Source organism: Cavia porcellus, unplaced genomic scaffold (assembly GCF_034190915.1).
Source record: "Cavia porcellus strain 051 isolate PalLab524CR breed Dunkin Hartley unplaced genomic scaffold, mCavPor4.1 scaffold_10, whole genome shotgun sequence".
NCBI lineage: Eukaryota > Metazoa > Chordata > Mammalia > Rodentia > Caviidae > Cavia > Cavia porcellus.
Genome location: NW_026947493.1, coordinates 82,169,294 through 82,174,434, shown reverse-complemented (window position 1 = coordinate 82,174,434; position 5,141 = coordinate 82,169,294).

Below are 5,141 nucleotides of genomic sequence, written 5' to 3'. Positions count from 1 at the left end.
GTACTTTCCAAACCATCAGCATTCAAGGATGACGTAACTATTGTCTGGAAGAACAGTAAATATCCACTACCTACAGAAAGATGTAGAAACTTTGAAGAATACAAAAGGTTTACATCTCCACTTCTCAGAGGTGCTTCTCTTTGTACATCTGCCTATCATTCTTCAGCATCTCTAATAGGCCCATACAACCGTACCAGTCTGTGGGACACTATCCATACAATACTTGAGTCTCCTAGAGTCTTAATGAAGCAGTCATAGACTCGCTAGGTGAATGGATTATCCATCTCACAAACCGTCAAGCCAGAGGCATGGAGCTACTAACCAGAGACACGAGTCACAACTGTTGGAGCTGAGACTCGTACCTTCCCTCCGAGGGCCTCAAGGCTGCGTGGTGATTGTCTTGGGAACAGCTACCAAGTGCCACTCTTGCTTTGCTGGAGTCTCATTTCCATCATCAAAATGGGTCCTTTCACATGGGCATCAAAACGCTCACACTTAGGACGCACCTGTCTTCCCACAGTCTATAGAGTCAAGTGACGACTCCTTGTCACCGTCCTGGACACATCACCCGAGCAGCTCTCTGCCCACATGTGGCTTAATTCCCCCTCCTCCTTGACATGGGGTCTCACTGACATTGCTCGCTCAGCTGAGCCTTCTGGCTTCTCTTGCTGTTGCCTCCACTGGCTGATCAGAAGCTGATTCATTGAGAAGTGCTTGCCGAGCACACCTGGCTGGAGCGCCCTCTTGGCCACCCACCACTGTACCCACCTGCTCCCTGGATGTCGCCTCACTAACACTGCTCCGTTACCCTCTGAAGAGTTGACTTCTAGGCTTGTTTGCTGACTCTTCCTCCCTCATTTGACCATAACCTCAAGAGAGTGTGGCAGTGGTTTTTATTTTGTTGTTTTTCTATAACAATTCCTTGTGTCTCTGTTGGACAAATGCTTGCACAGACAATTTAGAGATGCTGAGATTGTATGTGTGCACCTTCATGGTCCTGGGGACTAAACCTAGGACCTTTCCTCTGAGGTCCATTTGCCATTTTTACTTTTTATCTTAAGACAGTGTTGGTGGGATCCCTAGATGGCACTCCAAGTTCCGATCCTCCTGCTTCAGTCTCCCCGTGTGCTGGAAGTGCATATATTCACTCTACACTTCTCTGAGAATATTTTGAATTGAGCAAATTCAACCGAAGATTTTTGAGGGGGAATCCAGAGTGAGTGTGCTGTGTTTGTTAAGACTCTGTTGATATAGACATTTATTTGTTCAGAAGCCTCCAGGTGAGCGCTTATTTGGAAGATGGTTTGCTATTTAATTAAGAAAGAAATTTCTAGGGACTATGTAGGCATTAGATGGGTATCTAGGTTTCAAGAAATTCCAGTTGAAGTGACTGAAGGATTGACAGAAAGGGCCACAGGTTTTATCAGTGAACGGCTCTGCCTCTTCCTCCAGGTGCCGGGAACAACAGGGTTTCTGTTATAATCTGCTGGAATCATTGGTCCTTGTTTCCCAACTTCCAGGTCCACAGATGACAATGATTTTGCTGTGATTTGTAGTTTAGGAGAGTTCCTCTTGCACACATGAGTTGGGCTGTATGACCTTGAGAGTTTGGCAGGGTGAAGTCCAGAAAACTACATGCTGAGCAGTTATAATGAGCACACTCTGCTGCTGGGGACTACTTGTTGGGGCCCCCACACATACTGTATTCACGTATTGAAAACTAACCTCCAGTGTAATGGCATTAGGAGGAAAGGGATTGGAAAATTGATTAGGTCCTAGGGATGGAGCCCTTACTCATAGGATTAGTGCCCTTATGACAGGCACTAAGTCCCAGAGGGTTCTCTAACTCTCATTTTGCCTGGGAGGATGGAAGAACAAGGCCCTAGTCTGTGACCCAGGCTCTCACCAGATCCAGCCCTGTTGGCCCCTATGTGGTGCTCTCAGCTTTTAGAAGGGTGAGAAATAAATTGCTATCACGCGTAAGCTGCTCAGTCTGTGATGTTTTGGTACAGCAGCCTGAACCAGTTAAGACACACTGCTTTAAACTTCCCAGGGCTTCCTGTAGTTCTTGGGAGAAAGACAAGAATCAATTCCACTTTGCATTCTGCCCACTTCTGTGTCCAGCCTTCCCCCGTGTCCAGTCAGTGCCCTGCTCTCCTTGGACCAGGCACACTGCCCTCCTGCACTCCCTGAGATCCCAACCTGCTTCCTCCTCCCCTGAGCCCCTGACCTGCCCTCCGTAGCCAAAGCTTCTCCAAACCCAATTCTTCACCTTCTCCTCCAAACCTGAACACTTGTTTTTCAGAGCTGGGGTGTAAAGTCACACAGAGAAATGGTATCCTTTTGCAACTTCCTTGCATGGACACACAGCCCTGTTTATAGAGCTGTGACATTGTTCGATGAGACCAATTTTCAAAGGAAGCACTATTTTAATGAACAAGTTCATTACTGTTGAGTAAGGAACCGTAGCCGGCAGTTACTGCTCCATTGCCCGCATGTTCCGGGCGATCCTTAAGCAGCTGGTGACTAACCCCATCGAGAAAGTACATCATCAGGCAACCTTGCTTCCTATGCACACCATGCTTTCAAAACCAAGTCCATGTGCAATTCGGAACGTAGGCAGACTCACAATATTATTGCATCGAATGTTAATACAGTTAAAATTGCATTTGTTCATGAAGAAGCAAGCAAGCATTAATAAAGTAAGATCTGTAAGCTAGCTGCACAAAGTTTACTTTCTTTCCCTCTGTTCCTTCATTGAAAGCTGCTTTTCGGCAACAGTGCAGTAACAAAACAACATGTTCTGGTTCTACAAGGTAATATCCCTCTATATACCTCATCTCAGAATGACTTATTTCCAATTTTCAGGCAACAAAGCTTGAGCATCAGATTTTAGACACTTGATCAGTCACCTCAGAGTCCTTGTCATCTCAGAGCACGTTTTGTCTCCAAATCACCTAAATCAATTGCTGTCTGAGCTTGAGCTCTTCCCATTACGATGATGATTACAAATAACCTTCGGCATCGGGGCTGAGCTGTGACACTTCATGATGAAGCATGTTCTCCTGGGAGAGCCGGGATTCAGAGGCCAGCTCTCTATGGTAGCAGGGGCTGGTGTAGGGGGTAAGGGACACACAGTATGTCATCAGGGATGATGAGAAGTGTCCGAGGAAGAGAAGATGAGGGATACCAGATGAAGACTCCCCAGAAAGCTAGCATCACTCGTATGTGGTGCCCAGAAAGAAACGTTACACTTATGGAATTCTCTCCTTGATGTTACTGATGGTCTCTGCCTGGGAGGGACCTCTGTCACAGGAAGATGCATGGAGTCTTCCAGGTCACTGTTCAGATGTCCCCCTTGGGTCCAGTGAGGGATCCCCAGGTTCGTTTCAATTAAATCTGGAGATGAACTTCGGTGCCCAAGGCCTGCTGCCATAGACACAGATCAGCTGGGAACACCCAGAAGGATTGGCCAGGTTGGGCCAGGAAGATAACAAATGAGTTCACTAATAACTCATGGTGTCTGTCACAGCCCTGCCAGCGAGTGACTAACGAAAGGTCCGTCCGTGGTCAGGGTCTGAGCAGCCTTCTCTGTTGCTTCCCCAGTCAGTCTCCAGATTTCAGCTAATTACCACCACCTTGCCCAGCCACTGCCACCACGCCATGATTCTGGGCATAGTTACCAGAAGCCAGAGGCTGATCTAGAAGGTTCAGGGAGAGCCAGAGAAAGAGTTCCCACCCTGAGGAGCTAGGTTTACCTTAGGCTCAAACAAGTATCCCAAAGAATCTCAGATGACATAATACAATAGTGAGACCTAACACTTAATGAACATCACACACGGACACTATTGTGAGAGCTTTGCATGTTTAATCTCCTTTGACATTCCTACAACCCTTAATGATCACAGGCAGTAGACTGGAGAGTATTTTATCCTTCATACAAAGCAAAAGAAACTGGATGGTGATAGGAATAGGTGAGTCACCTTGAGGCCACAGCGCTAGAAAGAACTAGAACTAGAGTTCACAGGATTCCTTGAGCCCAAGGCCAGACTGTGTCTCTCCTTGAGAACCAGCAACTGGATCTTAACAAGTGTTTCTCAAGGGCACCGGGCCAAGGCACTGCGCATCCGTCATTTGATTGCATGCCCACAAGTGATTGTGGTCATTTGTACTTGCCTTTTTTAAGTTTCTAGTTGCTTCTTTCCTCTGCAATGTGAGTTTTATTTTCCTCTGATGAAGGAGGAAACCGGGGCTTAGAGAAACATGGACTTTTCCAGAGTTAACATGGCAGGACTTAACTCTTGGCCAGTTTCCTCCAAGTTTAACGACTGCATACTGACGACCTGCTGTGTTTGCAGAAAAATGTCTTCAATGATATCTTAGAAAAACATTACTGTAACAGAAATAATGCCATTTATATAAGGCTTTAGTAGTAAAATTGGATTTCCCAGACTCTCAGCAGGCAAGTGTTACTCTGTCAGGTTACAGACTTCAAAACCAAAGCTTAGAGTACAAGGGGTCGGTGGGGAGCCCCACAATTTTATCCTTACTCACTGGGCTACGTGTCCACTAGTCCACCTAGGACGTCTGCAGGCCGCTGGGTCCAGGCCTGGAGAGGGTGCTGAGCAGGCCCCTGTCTCCCAGAACTCACAAAGGATGAGTTCATTGTGCTTTCCAGTTGCCGTTTATTCTAAGAATCTCCGGTTTGATCCTTGGATCCACCTGGAACTCCAGGGAGCAAGATGTCCTTCTGAGGGACCCATGCTCCTAACCCTACTGGCAAAACTTGCCTCTCTCCTGACTTGCCCCTCCTCCCTCCGAAGGCTGGTGAAAGCGGAATTCACGTTTGCCCTTCTCCGGAGACCTAGCAGGGAACACTTGCCCCCAGTGGGAACGCAGGCTGGGCAGGGGGTTTTTTTCAGCCACATGTAAACAGAGAGTTTGGGTAACAACTGGAAAGTTCCAACCGGTGAACTGCACGCAAAACTTCCAAACCGAGTTCAATTTAGAAGTGATCAGTCTCAGCTTCCAGACAAGCAGCGGATGGGGTGCACGGGGCGCCAAGTACCCTTCCTGCACAGCACTTAACCTCTGACAACAGCTGGGAGCCAGCCGTGGGCCGGCTTTTGAGGGCGCCCCTC